This window comes from Megalobrama amblycephala, linkage group LG15, assembly GCF_018812025.1.
Source record: "Megalobrama amblycephala isolate DHTTF-2021 linkage group LG15, ASM1881202v1, whole genome shotgun sequence".
NCBI classification, from domain to species: Eukaryota; Metazoa; Chordata; class Actinopteri; order Cypriniformes; family Xenocyprididae; genus Megalobrama; species Megalobrama amblycephala.
In genome coordinates, this window is record NC_063058.1 from 8,924,810 (window position 1) to 8,947,098 (window position 22,289).

The window sequence follows — 22,289 nt, forward strand, 5'->3', positions numbered from 1 at the left end:
TAATAAACAAATATACATTTAAAACACTTTATTTAATGTTACATATTGTTTCATTTAACTATTAAAAACATGAATTAAATACAGTTTTAAATGTATTTATTTGCTAATTTAAAAAATCATTAACGTATTATTTTTGTTACATTTAACTAAGCTTTTAGACTTCAATAAAATAAACAGTTTTAAATGTCTATTTATTCAATTTATTCATTATTATTTTACTGTTACATTGAACTAGACCTATTTTAATTATACCTTTAAGTGGCACACTAGTTCTTCATACTGCCATATTCCTTCTGGGAAAAAAATAAAAATAAAATAAAAACCATTATATTATATTGAGCTGCATACACATTTCATGGCAGCAGCTAGAAGGGTTAATGCCTACAGTGGCTGCAGTCTGCATCATAAAATGAGATCCTTTGAACTTGCCATGGCCGGAACAAAATATGTAAATAAATGTAAAACACATAATCTTTATTTATCAAAGCAATGCCAGACAGATGGATCGGCCCACCTGGGAATCCTGCCGGCTCTCCAGATGTCCAGTCCGTTTCGATCTGTAGGCCAGATCAGAATGAAAAGGACCATGAGCGTCTCCTTAAAACACAGAAAATAGAATTATCTATTAAAATTAATATTTTTCTCCATTAATCTTTCGGACAATATAACAGCAGTACGAGGCAGATTCCCACACTCTGATTTGTAAATCTCCACTAGTATTTACAGATCAAATACTCCAAATAAAAATAAATAGCCGCTTTTCCGCCTTCAGGCCAAACTGTTCACTTTGCTTAACCGTTCCATTCCGTGCCGTTCAGGCCAAGCCGGTACGGATATGGTTTTATTTTCCATGGGGTTGATAATGGAGCTCTTTGGATTGTATTACAAATGCATCAGTCTTCGCTTTGGAAACGCAAGAGTTTACATACGATATGAGATGTAAATAGCAACCGCATTATGGAGGATGATCAGATATTTCTTTTACTTTTATCATTAATTTGTGTTTAAAAAGTGTGCTTAGCCAGCTACAGAGAAATTGGTAGGCAACAGACAAGTGGCCAATCCTGAGTGGCGACGGATTGTACCAGCATGAATCAGCATGATTCAGCATGGTTAGACAACCATGCAGAGAATTCCGGGCCGAGAATGGTTTGTAATCGTGCTGTAAGCCGTGCTGTACAAGGATCAAGTGGAAATACAACTGGAACCATTCCTTAACATTCTTAGGGCTGTTTGGCTCGAAGGTGGACAAGCGGCTTTTGACAAGTTTGGCACCAATGACCTTTGGTCATGAGAAATGCTTGAATCAAAGATTTTTGATAAAGTCACTGATGCCCAACCTGATGCAAAAAGCGTCAAAATATTTCTCTTACGGACCACCATTTAAATTATGTTTTTGTTGTTATTGTCTTCACTGGACAAGCAGCTTAAAGATTTTTAAATTTTCTTATGTATTAAGAACAGGTGTAGAATGACATGATGGTGAATAATGACACTGGAACACAAACCAGTGTTTTGCTTTTTTGGTGCACAAAGAGTATTCTCGTCACTTCATAACATTAATGTTGAACCACTGCAGTCACATGAACTGTTTTAAATATGTCTTCAGTAGATTTCTGGGCATCTGAAAGTGTTAACTATCTTGCTGGTAATGGAGGCCACACTGAGCAATGGGATTTAATGAAAAATATCTAATATAAAGGTCTTACGGGTGTGGAACGACATCAGGGTGAGTAATTAATGAAAGAATTTTTTTTTTTGTGAACTAACCCTTTAAAAATGATATTTATAGCTGTACCCTTCTTTTAATTATACTAAATAATTAGTTTGACGGTGACTGCTTAAACAATGTTTATCAATTTAATATTTGCTTTATGTGCAAGCTGTTGTAGATTACAAAAGACAATAATGTTTCTACCTCATTCATTAATTAAAGTATAATTTTTAACCATATGTTATGCATTATGGGATAATGTGTTTGTCTTTTGCGCCGTAATGTTTTGAAACAGTAGAAGTCAGAATATCCTTTCTGGCTCTGAAGTTTTTCAAAGTCCTTTTGTGGCTTCCAAACCCCATGTCTCTGGCCTATACTCACACTCTATTTATGCGAGAAAATGAAGTTGAACACTTGGCCCCTCCTAAATTTGTAAACTACAATTAAGCTAAATTCCAAGTTTATTTCCAAACGCCGTCCTTGTTCCAGACCATGTGAGAGGCTCAAGTCTAAAATTATAACACTTTGGGTCAGGCAGGCTTTGGGTCAGCCAATTCCGCTATCATCCTTTCCTCATGTCTGTCTGAGCATGAGAAGTGGTTAAACATATTTGTGTCATCTGTCATGGGCAGACACATTCAAGAACCTGATTTAAAATATGTATGTACAGATGATGTGATTACGTCTGGTGTCAATCCATGCTGTTTTCTTTTATCAGTATGTCTTCGGGTTTTGATTGACAGGCATGTAATTGGAAATCAGTGTCAACATGTCATTTCACAGTCTTTCTTATGCGACCCATAGTCAAAAATGAGAAAACAAAATTTACATCTGACAAGGGAGTGTGAGGCCTACATTATGCCTTCATCGCTGTGGCTGGAGAGGACAGTTGTATATAGACAGTCACACTGTCTGGCACAGTAAATTATATGGATTTCAGCACATTTTTGTAATTCTGGCTAAATTATGTAACATATTACATATATAATATATATTATGGCTATATAATATTTATTTAATATTTTTAAAATAAAATAATTTTATTTGACATATATATATATATATATATATATATATATATATATATATATATATATATATATATATATATATATATATATCAGAGGTTGCGCTAGACTTAAACATCGTAAAAATTCGTAAAAATTCCGTCATAATCTATTGTTACCCGCCATTTTCATATTTTAATTATAATAACACATTTAATTGCTTTTATTTTTGTTCATTTTCATTTTTAATTATGAACCTACAGGACGATATAGGCTTATCCATTTATTTTGAAGAACAGATTAACAGATTAGACTGCGTAACTTTTACTTTAACATGAAATTTCTCTGTACTGTACTATAGGCTACGTGTTGTAGCCATTAAAGAAAACGTAGTTTCATATTTGTTTAAATAGTCCTATGTTATGTTTAAAATTCATCTATTTGATTATGAAAAATGGAGAGCATGAGTAAGATGCATCATAAGATGCGCAATATATCGGGAGACATGGAGTAGGTCAGACATGATTTTGACCACTTCATTAAGTTTTGTTTTGTAGAAAGCCTTTCTTTAAAGTGAATTTCGTTTTGTAAAAATTGTATCATCTTAATTTTAATCAATGTTTCATCAACTAACTGCCTGGATTTAATAAATAAGAAGCAAATATAGCAGGCAATTTAATCGTGACATGGAGGCGCGGGCGCGATCACTTGCACGTGAAATGGAGCGCGTCTTACAGGCTAAATGAAAAACTCAGCAGCTGCTTGACTCTTAGACATGAGAAATATATCTATAGAAAGCTTTAAATATCTACTTTAACGAAAACGAAATAATTCAAAACGAAAAGAAATAGGCTACTCTGATTATGTAGCCTAAACCGAATGAAATGTGTGTTCTCTCTCTAGGCGTGTCCACTATGAGCAGATGATGAGAGTCAGTAATGTCAACTTCATATTTGCAGCCGACATTGATTCAGAAAACATTACTTTATTAATAAACAATTAAAATGTCCCCTTGCTGTTTTGGTCACATTCATAAGACCAATATCGATTCGTAAATCCCAGTGGATCTTTTGGTAGGCTATATGCTGTTTTCAGTTGATGAATAAACAGTAGTGCGCCTCCCATCTAATAAATCGCAATAGGCTTAAAGCTTTGCGTTGCTTTCTGATATGAAACAAAGTCTTGTAGCTTCTGGGTACTCGCCTGTGCGTTATCAAACGCATAGCAAAAGATTGGTGCCAGTTTCATTTTTGTTCTGGATCCAATGCTCTGCTGCTACATTGGAGCGCACTCGCCACCAACTGGACAGGGATGTGAATTACAGTTACAATTTACAATAGATCACCCTCAGTGTAATCTGTCAAAATGATGGACAGCCTTCAGATTTTTCCGTCAATGTTAAAAAAATTCCGTCAATGACGGATAATTTTCGGTTAACGCGACCTCTGATATATATATATATATATATATATATATATATATATATATATATATATATATATATATACACACACAATAATATATACACATATACAGTACAGTATAATAACATAATAAAGTATAATAAAGTGTGAGTATATATATATATATATATATATATATATATATATATATATATATATATACACACATACAAACACACACATACAGTCAAACCAAAAATTATTCAGACATTTTTTTATATATATTTTTACTAGTGGGAACTATACAGTTCATTAATGTAAGTGAGGATAGCAAAATAAAAGTAAGCTGACACACATTATACCCAATAATTCTTCATACAGTGGACTACCAGTAAAACTGATAAAAATTTGGAACCAAAAATTATTCAGACACTTTGACCTGACCATGTTTTGCTTAAATTTTATCTGACATAATTAAGAATATTTTTTTTCTGACACAGTTTAACTCTGAGATCTTGACATATTTTATTTCCATTTTTTTAAACTATAGTGAATAAACTGTGTTAATTAAATGTTCAAAGTGTCTGAATAAATTTTGGTTTGACTATTAGTGGTGTGCGGCCCATATAAACTGCAAATGCTCTGCATACCCAAGCCATTCGTGGACTCGGCAATTAATATTAACATTATAAATTACTATTAAATCCCTTGTTTGTTAGATGTACCATAAAGCTTACAGGATTGGTCATGCATATGTAACTGTCCGTAATTTATTTATTTGCCAAACAACGGTAATTTTCCTTAAATCTGCCAGTTACAGAGACTTCCGGGTAAGCTGATCTACAGCAGCTTTTGCGCCTTTGCGCTTTTGTTATGAAACGTCATCACTGTCCCGCGTTCTCATTGGTTTGCTGGCCTATGGCAAATTACATGGGCAGGATAAGCTGTGAGCTGATAGCTTGCCCAAGAGGAAAAATTAGCTGCTGCCAGATCTCGATCACCGAAAATCACATTATATTTTATACAAAACTAACTAGACTTAAACAAAAGGGGGGGAAAATCATAACTAAAACTATTTTCATAGTATTTCATTTTCTCCATAGGGATTTTTATAAATTGTTTAAGACAGTCCTACTGTAACTAGGCCTATCAGAGGATGTTAATCGATAGTCTTTGTGTTTACATAATTTCAACTTTTTTTTTAAAGAATAGCCAACTGATCATTTTATTTATTATAGCCTACTTATATTTATTATAATTACATTTTATTTTTATTTATAATAGGCTGCTAATACTAATTATGTTATACATATTTTCAATTATTAATTTAAAAGGTACTTCTGGCATACATTTAAATTGACGCCATGGTGTTATTTATTTGTCGTGTCTGATTTAGTGTCCTAAACTGATACGTTTAAAGTTGAAGTATATCATTTCTGTGACACTAGCGGCACCTAGCGGATTACAAAAATACAGCATATTTTGCAAACGCACCTTTCGCATGTCGCGCCTCCGTCGACTCAAACATCACAAAAGCTCTTACAAGTGCTTGAGAAGGCACGCCTCAACAGGTAAATATGGGCTACTATCAATAAAAGGTCCAACATATTAGAAATACTTTTTGCTGTGTTGCTATTTGTCATGAGCAAGCAAATGAGTAAACTAACACTGAGAACGCAAGCGTCTCCCATATTAACTATAAACCCATTCAACGTAACTGCATTGGCCACATTTATTTACATGACGCACCACATAGCATACCCGGTTAAAAAAGTCACCGCTCGCCACTGATATATACATATATTACACATATTATAATATATACACTATAAGTAAGGGATAATGTACATCCAGCCAGTTGTTATCTCAGAATAAACCCCAGCAGGGTGATCAGGACCTGTATCAGCCTGAAGTGGTTTATTCTGAGATAAAAAACCGGATGGATGTACATTATCCCGCTAATTACATGGCTAATTGCCACATAAGTAAATAATTAGACACAAAATATTGATCTGAGTCGATCTGAGTCCGCTTCCGCGGAGAGAGCAATTGCTCGCGCGGCAAGTTCAAACTAGACAGAAACACATTTAAGAGATACGGTACAGTCATACAACATATTACACAGCATTTCGCCACATAAATAATTATGGGTATAAGATATTGATCTGAGATTAAACAGATTTAAAATCGTACCTGTTTGTTATCTTTATCCATTACAGTGAACAAAACAATAGTCGCACAATGGCAGCAGCTGCGTTTGTATGAAACGAGAGAGCGAGTCCGCAATACCGGATGACATAATTAAATAACTACACAAAATTTGACTGCTTTTTAATAATATGTTAGCTCACCAAAGGCAAAACTTCCACGAGGAAATCCCGTTCCAACAAGCATTTAGCGCTGCAGACTGTTTTCAGTGGTTGTTATCAGGGAATAACATACCGCTGGATGGCACCATTAACCAATCAGAATCAGCCGTGTAATAATATTACATGTTATGTTATATGTGTGTGTGTATATATATATATATGTGTGTGTGTGTATATATATATATATATATATATATATATATATATATATATATATGTAATATTATTACACGGCTGATTCTGATATATATATATGTGACCAGTCACGGAAAGTAGGGACACAAGTCGGTTTTGGGGCATTTTGAGTTATTATTGAAAGTGCAGTCTCCAAGCTTTCCAACGATGTGTGACACATGGAAATCTGATAATATTTGGAGAAGTTGTGGCCATTTGAAGGTAGGCAATCAAGAAAGCTCAAGAGGGAGAAAAACCCCTTTAAAGTTTCTGCAGTTATCACCTGTTCTCACCTGCTGGGAGTGACAATAGGGCTCATTTACATCTCATTTAGATAAGCCATACCCCCTGTAAAGCTGCATGGACCGCATACTATTAATAATAAAGGTTAATGTGCATTGTAAATGTCAGTAATTTATTTTTTTTGACTTTTATAAAAATGATTTAGAGGCTGAAATATGTGACTTTTTTGTCAAAACTCTATTTGAACTTGTGCATTGTAGATAACATGTTGCAAGACACTCTGCCCATCATTTTAATGTTATTATTTTAATGTTTATGTAAAGAAAAAGTACATACTGATGCTAATTTTATTTTTTATTTGCTGGTTTTCCACATAAAACTTGGTGAATTGACTTTTTGAACAGGATTCTGTGATAACCGTGATCATTTTGGTCACTAATCATGAAATGAAATGTTCTCACCTGAGAAGCCTGTTAAAGAAGAATAGGCAATCCAGGAAATAACTGGACTAACAGAGGCCAGAGATCGCTAACTATGGCTATTCAAAACACTTTTCAAGACAATAAATACACGATTGAGACGATGAATGCGGACTTCTGACATGGCTCTCTTTTCATACAGATTACATAAACACAGAAGGTTTGTTTTCGATTTGACTTACACGTTTTAAAACTTGACATTTCAACGTTTTTTCAGACATAAGTATAATTTTTTTATGATTAGTATTCACTAAGTTACAGTTCATTTTCTGAGAACTATCAGATTGGACTTCGTTCAGAGGGAGATGAGAGATCACGCATCATGTTAGTTTTCTTTATTTTTCAAAAAGCACAACATTTTGTTTTTACTCTGAGTGTACACAAATAAAAGAATACATTCTATAGTTTCAATTGATAAAATGACAAAAAATGACGGAGTATTTTAAGTCTGTTTTGCTGCAATGTGAAAAAATCCTGCAAAATGCGCCGGCGCGTTACCCGACTCCAGAGAGGTAATGTCTTATTATGCCGCTTTCATCGTCGCTCAGATCGTCTTCAGAATCAGTGAGCGCTTGTTCATAAGCATCCGGCTTGATGAAGAAGTACTTCAAAACATTTTCGGTGTAACGGCCACGGTTCTTCATTGAATTTTGATATCAGCTAGAGCCGGCCAGAGCGCTGCATAGTAAGTAGCCACGCTTCCCAGTATGGAAATACACACAGACAATGACACGCCCCTACTGCGTGCTAGAATCTCCGAAAAACAAGCCGATTTCGACCTCAAAATGTACGCTTTTAAATATACCAATAATGCTATCTCAAACACGGAAAGGCTTCTTCATGATCTCAACTAACAGATTCTGCAAAAAAACGAAAATCACCAATTTTGAAAAAAAATGCTTCTTTCTCATTTTGCTCGAGAGTTGTGCTGCCGACTTGTGTCCCTGGATTCCGTGACGGGTCACATATATATATATATATATATATATATATATATATATATATATATATATATATATATATATATATATATATATATATACACACACGTGTGTGTGTGTGTAGTCTATATATAGATATATCATCACCTTGGAATTATAAGGTTCTATCTGCATTCTTCTGAGCACTTTTGAGATATTGAGATTCCAAGTTTTTGCATTCCATACTTCTTTGTCGATAGACAAAGAAGTATGGAATGCAAAAGTCCTAAAATGTACACAACTTTAAAAAAAAAAAAAAAAAAAAAAACATCACATAATGTAAATAGGTTGTCTCAATTTTGACAAAAATGTCAGATAGAACCTTATAATTCCAAGGTGACGATATATAGAGTTTTTATCGTTTATATATGTACAAAAAGTGAACAAACAACTGCAAATAATATGATTCAGATATATGATCTCATATCTAAATATCAAAGAACTCCTTCAAAGGCTTTTGCGCAACAATAGAAAACACTTTTACACTTTTTGAGGATACCACAAAAGAGTACAAGTTTTTACAAAGTTTCCATTCAACTGTGTGGTTTTATTGCTTTATTCTTTCTTTTACGATGTTTACTGTTTATTCTGCATTGGCATTAAGACTCTGAACCTCCCACAAGCTCTCTTACGCCTTCCGGAAGGAATTTATGAGACCAGAGGATCATGTGCAGCACTGTCATTCCTACAGATGTGAGATTGGGACAGCAGTTGCCCTAGAGATTAATTATACCTAACCTAGCAACCCAAGAGGGCAAAACTTCATAGTGGAGGTCTGCTTCACTTGTGCTGTAATCCAGTTGAAATCAAAGAGCTTTGAGATCAAAAATGAAACACAATACTTCTATGTTTCGTGCTGTAATCCACATAGTATGCAGAAAGACATGCTTAATCCCATGCAGGTTCATGACGTAAGCCACATGTGGTGCAAACCTGCACAGATCTGATGTAGGCATGATGAAGAAAGATGGAGAGACAAGTGGGAGAGAAGAAAGGAGAGACAGATAAAAGGACAGACAGGCAAAAAGACAGAAAAGAGGAAAAGAAAGCCAGAAAGATCGATAGACTGGTAAGTAGACAGACAGATGGAAAGACAAATAGACAGATGGACAGACAGAGACAGACCAGCAGAAGTACAGGAGAGGAACAGACAGAGAAAAATAGATGGAGAAGCAGAGAGAAAAACAGACAGGTAAACATAAAAACCGAAACGGAGACAGACTGACAGACAGACAAATAAAAATGTAGATAGATGAAAAGACAGACAGATGAAAAGACAGACAGACATACAGACATACAAATAGATAGATAGATAGATAGATAGATAGATAGATAGATAGATAGATAGATAGATAGATAGATAGATAGATAGATAGATAGATAGATAGATAGATAGATAGATAGAACAGACAGAAGAAGATAGAGATAGATAAGTAGATAGACAGACAGTTTTATCACATACTGCTGTTTGGGAATTCCTGCCCTAAAATAGGACAGAAAACAAATGTATTGAAACATTCATTAGTCAGAGGGATGTGTGGTAAATGATTCTTTTGCAAAAAAAAAAAACACAAAAAAAAGAAAGAAGAACAGACGATCAAGGGGGCATGTTTTTTTTTAATGTTGGGAACAATCTGAATCAAATTAACCAGCTAAGATGACTAGACAATTACTGGGACTGAAACAACCACTTCAAACAAAAGAGTGCAAACAGGTTACAGGTTTTCAGACGTGAATGATTTGAATCATGCATTCAGTGCTGTCCTGCCAAAAATGAACACCATGCATCTCTCAACGCTTTCTGCAGGCAATTCAAGCCACACAGATGCGGTTAGATAAACTCAGCTTAATAAAAAACATACAACTGAAATTGATTGGTCCTGATATATAAGCTTGTGGTACTCCACTGACTGAAGGAACACGTGTGTCATGCTGTCTGGAATCACCCCCCTTACTGCCATGACTCACTGATGAGTCATTCCCAGAGTAATTCCCACAAACACAGATCATGCGCAATACTGTGTGTGGAAGCATGAGAATTCCCAGAATTGTTTTATAATCTCAAATGTTTTAGCTCGGTTTTCTTGTTCTGGGGATTTTTCCAATTTTTAACAAACTGACAGTGGAAACGTGGCACATAGGCTTCATTCATGGATGGTGGGTTAAAAATCATGTTAGATATCATGTATACCACCTAATTAATATCCATGAGTCCACCACACAACACACTGACACCTATGGGGTTATGTAAAAAGAGAAAACGCACTCAAACTTGTGCCTTTCCATTCAGGAACATTTATATGCATTGTTGTGCTTCTACTTGTGTGTCGACTCTGCATCAAACAGCCTATCCAGTCTGAATGAAAAGGCAGAGGCAGGAGACATGTACACATGTACGGCAGCATTGTTACACGGTGAAGGTCTAATGGTTCCACACAAAATCTAAACATATCCAAAGATAAACAGCTCAGTTTGGCCAACAATAATTGGGACAAGAAGAATCAACTAATTTGTCACATACTGACATGTTATGATCAATCATGTCAAGCGATTACATTTTTTTTAATCTAATTAATTACATGATGTGCCGATTAATTAATCGCAAATTAATTGCACATCAGATTTGGCTGAGAAATGACCCTCAAAGATGAAATCATTATTGTGTTAAATGAGAAAAGTATCAAATAGCTTAGCAACAAAATTTATTTCTGTCAGGATCACTATCGTCAAAGATGATTGGCAGTTAGTATACAGTTTGGATGGGCAGTATGGTTCTGTTCTGGGCAAAAACAAAAGCAGCGATAACCCCCCTTAAGGTAAACAGAAGAGAACCAAGTATTGCAATATCATTAATTTTCTTAATGACAATAATTAATGTAACATAATTTAAGAAATGAGTTCGATCAAAAGAAATATCAGAAGGCCAAGTCCTGACTGGATGAAGGAGGAGCTGGGGACGGAGGGTAATTAGCTCCTTACCAATGTGATAAAGCTGTTGATAATACTGAATGGACCATATACGAATGTGGTGATAGGCGTCTAATTCCTATAGGTCAGTGTGAATCAGCTGAATGTCAGCTGATGCAAGCTTGACTAACGTGACCTGCCAGAACTAACACTTTACGCTTGATTACACAAACTTTTTTCTTTCTTTTTCTTTCTTTTTTTTTTTTCAGAAACTGCATCTGAATTGGTATTTATACATATTTACAGATCAAAACAATTTGGTTCCAACATTCTTCATAAAAATATATATATATATATATATATATATATATATATATATATATATATATATATATATATTTTTTTTTTTTATGTTCCGCAAAAGAAAGAAAGTCATACACGTTTCAAACAACATGAGAATGAGTAAATGCAGCACAACTGGTTACAACACTGATAATATAAAGAAATGTTTCTTGAGCAGCAAATCAGCATATTAGAATGATTTCTGAAGGATCATGTGACACAGGAGAGACTGGAGTAATGATGCTGAAAATTCAGCTTTCCCATCACAGGAATAAATTACATTTTAAAATGTATTAAAATAGAAAAAAAAAGTTATTATAAATTACAATATTTTTTTCACAAAATTATTATTTTTCCCCTATTTGACCAACACACTTTATAAATGGCAAATTTACTCAACCCTAGGGAGAAAATTGAATCAAATGTCAAACGAAATACAGAAATATAGTAAAACATCCAGCGACAAATGCATAAAAGAACAAGTATGTGTGTGAATGCGCCTGTTTGAAAGCAGTTTCAAAGGGTCACATTTGGATTGAACGCAATTCTGTTCCTCAAGTAGGCTCTAGCATATTTTAAATAGAAAAGACTGAATTACAGAGAGAGAGAGAGAATTACATTTTTGAGACAGAAACAGACAAAAAATAGAAAGGGGATGAGAGGACTGGGAAACAGATGAATAAAAGATGTCTGAATCATATTTCGGCCACAGACATAAACAAACTGAGAACTGTTGCTTGTAGACATCCTCTCAGAGCCCCAGTTCAGTTAAACAAACCTGAATCTACCTGGACAGCCATGCTTTCTCGCCCCATGCTAAGTCAGTAGAGAAGTCCATCATAATTTGAGCTAGATGTTACTCACCATACAGTTATGGCTCCGCAGTGATCGAATAAGGCAACGGCAGATCTACAGACTCATTCCAAGTGTTTACAGATATGAGTAAGGCTTCAGTCATCTCTGCTGACTCACTGTCTGAGAACATTGAGCTATCTTGTAACTTCCACCAAGCAAGATACTTTTTCCACCCGTTTGGTACTTTGTATGTCAGTATGTCAGGGGTGGTTGGATAAAGACTGGGAAAAAAGTGCAGAACATCCAGTAAGAGATGACTGGAACAAAAACTAATAGTTGGCCAGCTTTCCAAATAGAGATCCATTATGGATTACGCATTTATAAACATCTGTCTGGAAATGGAAAGGTCAGTTGAATAACTCCATATTGTACGACTTGGATACAGCTTGTAAATTGTTGGTTACAGGCAGTGATACGAACTCTGATAAATTATACTTTCCTTTAAAATCAACATAAATTGCAGTTTGCAGCCTATTTTATGTTCATAAACGATCGCATTTGAATATTCTGTTTCACTCGGCAAAAAAAAAAAAAAAAAGTAGGTCAAGACTTGAATTTATCCATTTGAAATTCATTGGATTGAGAAAAGTGGGCATTATGTATCAGAATGCAGCCAGGTGACTGGAAGGAAAAAGCTGGATCGGTGCCATGAACATGAAAAGGAAACAGGGTCAATTTCATGCTCCTGTTAAAATAAATTGCTGAAATTGTGTTTGAACCAACAGGGTGAATCTTAAGTTAGATTGGATAAGTTATTCTCAATAAAAATAGGTTATCCCAGTGAAAACAGTTGGAACGGTATGCAAGTATCTGCATATTTTGGACACATTTCCTCCTGTACTACACACACATGGGCTGACAATCATACGCCAAACCAAAAACGTCACATGCTGATTCTTTTCCAGATCACGGTTAAGGTCCATCCATCAGTGTAGCTTGTATACATGCCAATCTGAAAGCATTAAGGCTCAAAAATGTCTCTGATAAACTGTTTCCACTTATTGTTTAAAGGACGGAGGATTTAGGAGGATTCCAGAAGGGTCTCAATGCCCTCTGAATTGCTTTGACTTCTTTAATCTCTCTTAACTCACTGCAGAGCCTCTGAACATCGTCATCCAGCCGTGCCACTTTGAGGGACATGCATTATTCCTCACACTGCCAGTCGCTCAACCCCTCAGCTTTCAGAGGATTTTTCCAAGGTCTTATCGCAAGAACTCAAACTTTTGCACTAAAGCATTTTGTTTATTCATGGTCCAAGGTCCCTAGATGAAGAACAACAGGTTCGGTGGAGAATCTGAGATTGGTCAGCATGATAATCTTGGACCTGGTTTTGATTAAATGAGCTGCCTACAAAGGAATCACAGGCCGTATTTCATATGCAAATGAAAACAACGCTTTGAGGAATAGATGTACAGCCCATTCAATAGCCTGTCTTAAGGCCCTAATTTTCACTGGAAAAACGAATTTGCAATGTCATGGGGGCTGGATGATAGACAACAAGGTAAATAACAATACAGCCCTTTGAATGGACTGCATGTCTATGCCTCATTTCCTAACTCATTTGCATCTTTTATTACATAATATGCTGATTAAGGTTAATAGTTGTGGTCTTGACATGAAGCCTGTTCCAAAATAGTAGGCAGCCACATTATTTTCTAAAGGTGTGGCCACATTTACCATCGCTCTGTGAAATTTCATGAGCAAATTCCAGTAATTTCAATAGGAATCAGTGTGATGAACGTTGACATAACGTCTGACATGTCTCTCTTTTCATACAGATTACATAAACAGAGAATATTTGTTTTCTATTTGACTTACATGATTTAAAACCTGACATTTCAACATTTCTTTAGACATAAGTCTCATGTCCATCATTAGTATTCACTAAGTTACAGTTCGTTTTCTGAGGACTATCAGAACAGACCGAGACTGCAGCTCGTGCATCATGTTAGGTTTCTTTGTTTTGCAAAAAGCACAACATATTGTTTTTACTCTGAGTGTACACAAATAACAAACGACATTTCAGATATTTGAATGGTGTATAACTTTTAATTGTATGTCCAAAATTGATGGAGTATTTTGAGTCTCTTTCACACTGATAAGAAAAAAAGCAGGGTGGAATTGCTGGCGCCACCGCTGACTTGAGAGTGTGGAAACTAACAGAAATACTAAGAGGACATTTCTAAAAACGTCTTGGGTTACAAATGTAACCATGCTTCCCTGAGAAGGGAAACGAGACACTGCATCTGACTAAAATGTTATGGGGAACGTTATCAGCATGACTGGTGTCTGAAGCACATGCCTAAACACAACAATATCATTGGTCTATGACAGTACATGACGTCACTACTGGTGCGACCAGCGTAAGAGGGCACCTGTAGTATACGTCATCAACTCTTTGTATGAAGGAGATGTGTGCAGGCCTACCTAAAGCATGGCAAGGACACGCAGTGTCTTATTCCCCTTCTAGGGGAACCATGGTTACATTTGTAACCTGAGACTTTCCCTTTCAAAATTGGGGTTTCTTTTTCGTTTAAAGAAATGTCTTCCTTTTGAAGCAAAAAAGAGAATTATTCAAAGTTGTTTTCTTTCTGTGCTGGACTATGGCGATATGATTTATATGCATGCTAATGTATCTTCACTAAAAAAATTATATTGTATATACCATGCTGCAATACGATTTGTGACTAATGCTCCTACACGTACCCATCATTGCACTTTGTTTGATTTGGTTGGCTGGCCCTCCTTGTATCAGAGGAGAAAAATGCATATGTTGATGTTTATTGCCAAAGCTCTAATAGGTAAACTGCCTTTGTATATCTGTAGTCTCTTATCTTATTGTAGTTATAAAACTAGATCGTCCTTTAAAGGGATAGTTCACACAAAAATGAAAAATTGATGTTTATCTGCTTACCAAGATGTAGGTGACTTTGTTTCTTCAGTAGAACACAAATGATGATTTTTAACTCCAAACGTTGCCGTCTGTCAGTCAAATAATGCTAGTGGATGGGAACTTCTACTATAAGAGTAAATAAAACTTGCATAGACAAGTCCAAATTAAACCCTGCGGCTCGTGACGACAAATTGATGTCCTAAGACATTGTCATTAAGTGTCATTAGCTCTGTTATGTCATTTTTAATGCAAAGATGACATTGTTTGAGATGTCCGAGTTATGACAACTTGACATAAACCAATACATCATAACCTGTCAGTGTCTTTGTCATGACAACTTGACATCATTTAGCTTTATGGGTTAACATTACATTAAACTGTCATGTGGTTGGTTTTGACATTGGCTGTCATGAGGCCATTATAATAGTGTCATGAATATGTATCTTGAGCTCAAGTACAGTGGTACAAATTGAACTTGTCATTAAAATGTCATTAAGTGACAATACTCTGACAAATAATTTTATAACAGCGTCATGACTATTTTTCATTTCATGTTTTTTTTGTTTTTGTTTTTTGTTTTTTTAAGTTTCCACCAACAGAAGGTCAGATAATAGACAATTTCAAATTTTGTAAAAAAGATGACACTGTTATAAAATAATGGTAACACTTTATTTTAGGGTCTTTTAACTAGTTGCTTATTACTATTAGCATTCATATGGCTAAAATATTGGCTATTTATTAGTACTTATAAAGCACATATTAATGCCTTATTCTGCATGATCTTATTCTACATTCTTAATCCTACCCAATACCTAAACCTAACAATTAACTATAATAAGCAGTAAATTAAGAGTTTATTGAGGGAAAAGTCATAGTTAATCGTTTATATATGTGTTCCCTATACTGAAGTGTTACCAAAATAATGTAATGTATTGTTAACCCATAAAGCTAAGTAGTTTTTTAAGTTTGATAATTATTCTGCTATGTCATGTTTATGACAGGTTATGATGTTTTGCTAATGTCACGTTGTCATGACAAAGACACTGACAGGTTATGATGTATTGGTTTATGTCAAGTTGTCCTAACAAAGACATCTCAAACAATGTCATCTTTGCATTAAAAATGACATAATTGAGCGAATGACATTTAATGACAGTTGTCATAAACATGCATAAAGCCTCCTTCATATTCATGACACGTGTCATGTCAAGATTATGAAGGTGTCATGTCAGTCTTATGCACACCCCTTCAAGTAAAGTGTTACCCAGTATTTATATCATTTTTTTACCTCTAATACACCACTATGTCCAACTGCGAGTTGGAAAAAACAACCTTCATTGGGTTCTTGGAGATGCGATAAGACTTTAAGACCCTCAGCAGGGCAGGAGGGTTCTACTCTAGACTCACTTACCAAGGGGAGCTAGCAGAGAACTAACTACAACCACCTGAAATGCTGCCTTCATGCCAGACTGGAAGAGCTAACAGGGAGAAGAGGACTTTACTTTAAAGACCCAAGGCCATGGGGAGGGATTTACTATATACTAAACCTGGAGGATTCATTTACCAGGACATGTTTACACAGGATATTTACCGGACCTCAGACTCCAATACTCCTGAAGGTGTCCGAGAAAGGTTTGCAAACATACAAGGCATAAGAACCATTTTTTTTTTCGGGTTCTAAAGGTCGGACTAGAAAGCTCCAGCACTGAGCACTGTATCTCCTGGAAGTTGCTGACTGAGTCTCACAGCTCTGAGATCAAAGCATCAAGCATCAAGGAAAAAGAATTTCTGTTCCTTCTTATTACAGATGCATCCCCATGGCAACCATAGCAAACATTAACACCCAATTTCATTGGCCGTGCGCTTTGCAACATGGATGGCTAGATTTGCTTGTGTGTGGACAGCAGAGTGGGTAGATTTATTAACACTCTGAGGTCTAAAAACGCGCCGGCGCGTTTTGCAGGTTTTTTTTCACATTGCAGCAAAACAGACTTAAAATACTCTGTCATTTTTTGTCATAGAGACATAAGTAATACATCAATTGAAACTATAGAATATCTCCTTTTATTTGTATACACTCAGAGTAAAAACAAAATGTTGTGCTTTTTGTAAAATAAAGAAAACTAACATGATGCGTGATCTCTCATCTCCCTCTGAACGAAGTCCAATCTGATAGTTCTCAGAAAATGAAGTGTAACTTAGTGAATACTAATCACAAAAAATTCATACTTATGTCTAACAAAACGTTGAAATGTCAGGTTTTAAATCGTGCAAGTCAAATCGAAAACAAACATTCTGTGTTTATGTAATCTGTATGAAAAGAGAGCCATGTCAGAAGTCCGTGATTCAGCTCATTACCCACTAATGCGGCCACACCCACGGAGCCAGCGCTATTCACAGGCAAATTCAGAGACAACACATGCATTCATCATCTCAATCGTGTATTTATTGCCTTGAAAATTGTTTATCTGGATGAAAAAGCCATGGTTAGCGATCTCTGGAAGACATTCAGTAAATTCCTGTTTGTTTTCTTCTAATGATAAGTTTTAAGTGAGTTTTTGTTTCTTTAGCGCCCTCCGGCTGTAGTATGAATTGGTAAACACCATTCATGGAATATCGTCTTCTTCTTAGGTGAATTTGTGGACTAAAATGCACAGAGCGCCCTCCGGCTGCAGTATGAATTGCAAACACCAGCGCTCATAGAGATAACAATGAATATTAAATAAAAAATAACTCCTCTGTATAGAAAATTGACATAAACATATGAGAATCCTATATTTCTCCAAATGTGCATGCTTTTAAACTAAAAGCCTATATTCAGACTCTTTGCATCACAGAAATACATTATATTTTAAAGTATAATATAAAACCATTATTTTATATTGTAATAAAATTTTTCTGTATGTTTCATATACCATGATGAGCTTGAGACATCACAGAAGTTTTTTTTCACAGCCTACCTGACTGAAATGCCTCATTAATATGCAAGTCTTTTCAGGTCATTACTATTCAATTCTTTTGTCTTCACAGGTGAGAATGAGCCATTATTCATGGAGATTCACGCCTCCTCGCATACCGTGTTTCTTGGCAAAAAGTGTCTTACAAAAACTAAATCAGTATATTGTTATAAATGAAAGAGTAGTCAGCATAATTTTTTACATAATTTTGAAGCAAAAACTCTAGTCTACAACCTTCAATACCCAAAAGTCTTGTGAACACAGATTTAATATACTTTTATTGGCCTTATATCAGTGACTTAAGTTTTTTGTTTTTTCAGTAACCACGCATAAACGTTATTCCTTCAAAACACAAACATGTACACACATGTTCCTCACATATTATGGTAGCCTAGTTTGTGCTGAATACAGTGTAATGACACTTGTGTCATTAATATGTTTATGAACAACTGAAAAAAGCACAAATGTCAGGGCATGTCAAAACTTCTCCAGGCCCCAAATCAGCCTCAGACTCCAGAGGGTTAATAACATCCGCCTCATTTCACTCTGCATCCAATTCCTCAAACATTTCACCTTAATCACATGAAAAAATATCAGAGCTAGCAGGAAGAGTCCAAAAGGGAAAGGACCTTCTGCCAGACTCCTCCCACACTCCGCCTACAACCCTGCAATCGATCCCGCCTTGCCGTTACGGTGGCCGTGGGACTCTAACCGCAAGTTGCAGGTGCTCCCCTCTCATTTTTTCCCCCATGAGAGAGTCAGACATAGTGACCGCATCACAAAGCATGCATTCAACTCCCTCAAGAGCTGAACATGCTCCGTTCAAATGCTAGATTCTAATAGTGTTAATTTCGTCACCTATTTTTAATTTAGTCTTAGTCTTAGTCTTGTGCCAAATGTCCTTGTTAGTTTTAGTCATATTTAGTCATTCACATATCTTTTTTTGTTAGTCAAGTTTTAGTCGACTAAACGTCTCGTCATTTTAGTCTAGTTTTAGTCAAAAGAAAACTCAAGGTATCTTAGTCAAGTTTTAGTCGACTAAAAGTCTTTTAATTTTAGTCTAGTTTTAGTCAAAAAATTTTAGTCTTTTTTTAAAAATAACACATTATTACTGAGATTATTACTGATAAACATTTCAGTAAAAAAAGTGTTTCACATATCTCAAACATTGTTAAATGTCATAATTAGGCCTACCTGACAAAATACACTTGTTGAAAGATTTTTGTTGAATGCAAATGTTAAACGTGTCTGGTTTTCAATTTCTGATTTAGGAGACACATTCATAAATGATTAACCTGTTCTGAAGAGTATTTTATTTTAACCAACATAATTCAAAAGCTAGCATGTCGTCGTCGCTCGTCACTCGTGTTCGCTTTGGGTGTTGTGTGTTCAGCAGTTTCGCGTTGCAGCCACAGGTGTATGAGACCTGTAAAGCCTCGTTTACACTGCACGCGTGTGCGGCTCGTTACGGCTGCGACGCGGCTACCGGAGCTGATACACGGCCACTCTAGTCAATGCTTGTGTTTACACCAGCTGCGCCGCGGTGCGTTCGAGAAGCGTCCCAGAAGCGGCTCGACGCGCCGCTTCGCTAAAGATAGGCGCCTCGCCTCCAAGACGCGCAGCTCAAATACAAAACAAAGTCAAAATAATCACCCTGTGTAAACTCCCGCTCATATTTTACATCACTAGAAACTGACGACAAGAGATTCGAAGTTGAAAAACTTGAAATTTCTTTGTTTGAGTTGACATCGTGCAGAGGACGGAACAACACCTTGCCGGAGCCGTAACGAGCCGCACACGCATGCAGTGTAAACAAGGCTTCAACGAGGCTTAACTTGAGCAACAGCGCGAAGCCGTGAACTCGTTCTGAATATTTTAAAGGCGTAACAGCTGATGAAAAAGCAGAGACGATTGTAGACGAAAATGAAGAGAGATTTTATCTTAGTTTTTATTTTATACAAAACATTTTCGTCTCGTCTTTTTTCGTCAACAATAATGCATGTTAATTTAGTCTTAGTCAGCGTTTTTGGACAGTGGTGCAGTCTTGTCATCGTCTCCTCTTAGTCATGAAAAAAAAGGTCGTTGACAAACATATTTCGTCTCGTCTCGTCTGACGAAATTAACACTAGATTCTAATCACTCTGACGAGAAACAAGCAAGAGTCTACTGTCATCAATGCATCGATATGAATGCCTTCAACTCCCTTGAGAGCCAAATGCAAATGCTGTGCAAATGCTGTCTACTATCCCTACTATCTCGTACAAATGCTGACATAGGTGGATCTTCTTACTGCTACCACATAAAGCATGCATTCATCTCCTTTGAGAACCAAACACACTCCTTTCAAACACTACATTCTTATCACTCTATCGAGAAACAAGCGAGACTATAATCTGCTGCTATGGATGCATTGTTATGGGTTCCTTTAACTCCCTCAAAAGCCAAACGTGCTTGTGCAAATGCTGACTACTATCCCTAAGGTGAGAGTCAAAGAACAATTCTCTTTCAGAAGTCTCTCGGATGCATCACAATGAGCTCATCCAGCTTGCTTGAGGAGTCAAATGCGAAGAGTTATACATTTTACAGCACCAGTAGTGACATCATGTACTGTCATTGACAATAATGATTTAAGATTGTTTAGACACGTGCTTCAGATGTTGGTCACGCTGATGACGTCCCCCATAGCATCTTATTCAGACGCAGTGTCTCGTTCCCATTCTTGGACCCTGTTATTTGTGATTCATAAACATACTTTACTGAAAAATGCTAAAAGGTTGTATGTCTAACATCACAATGTCAATATGGCAGATTGCATTCATACTACAAACATGCATACTTCTAGAACTTACTTTTTTAACATTTGAGAAGGAAGTTCTTCAAATTTAGTGTGTGTGTTTTGAACACAGCTACTCACTTTATAGGTTCCATGGCAGTTAGAAGGCAGCTGTCTATGTAGGCAGTAGACCGCAAGGGAGCTCACTAGGTTTTGGACCACCGCTTAAATCTGAGATGCAGACGACTGCAGTTCAAGTTCAATTGTAGTTCAATTGTAAATAAAAGGAAGTGATATCACTGCAAGAGAGTATGTATTCCTTAAACGAAAAAAAAAAAAAGCCTGAAAAACAAATTTACAATGAAAAGAAATCTTTCTTTTAATGACAGACCCCGTAGCGCTGACTACGCAGTGGCCTACTAGTCACTCAAGCTCTGTGACCCAGATTCCCTGTTGTTGTCAAAATACTTTGTTCTCATGTAACGCCGCAAGACTGTGAGAAAGCCGGACATGTTCTGAAGGACAGCACAGATCCGGAGACTATCACACACTTTTTGTTTAAAAAACAGCTTCTTAATCTTGAGCCAAACAGACAGTCTGTCCAAAAATGTGCACAAGGGCAAAATTAAACATCATTGCCAGGAACTAGGTCAGAAGAGCAGCATTTTTTTGTGAATGAAGCAACTCCACTGGGTAAAGACAGTCACCAAACACACACGACCTCCCCTGTGCCGGCTGACTCACACCATTAATGATAAAAACACTTAGACATGACAGAATGTACTACATAATTCAGTCTGAGCTTACCAATTACTGATCTACTCACACTCAAGTAGTTTGGACAAAAACATTGATTGTGGATAGGGGTCATTGTGGTTCAGGATCTGAGCAGCCAACTGAAAGGTTAAAGGATTAAACATTTATCAGCAAAAGATCTGGAGGCTTGCTCATCCTATCTGTCTGACATCTGCATAACTGGCGTGAACTGACTTGCTCTCCTTAAAGCTGACTATTATTTATGCTATCATTTATTAAGGGGTTTGGCAGATAAACTGGAAAGAGTTACGTTTTTCAAAAGAATGATGCTTTTACCCTATGAATGTCCTCAGCTATTCAGTTCATCAGAGAATTTCATCTAAAATATATTCAGTATATATAATTTATTTAGCTGTTTATTTTGTACATTTATTAAG

General features: G+C 36.0%; 1 protein-coding gene across 8 annotated transcripts in view; it reads right to left on the reverse strand.

The window, feature by feature from the left end:
* LOC125247827 overlaps window positions 1–22,289 on the reverse strand; it is a 363,538-nt gene that overhangs the window by 123,193 nt on the left and 218,056 nt on the right. For 4 of the 8 annotated variants that reach the window (XM_048159328.1, XM_048159326.1, XM_048159327.1 and 1 more), the window contains one exon: window positions 515–597. The exons of 2 other annotated variants lie outside the window; for them this stretch is intronic. The gene's annotated coding sequence lies outside the window, so the exon portion shown is untranslated. Of the gene's footprint in view, window positions 1–108; window positions 2,668–22,289 lie in introns of those variants that run through there. 2 more of the 8 variants (XM_048159332.1, XR_007180189.1) reach the window with 2 other exon arrangements.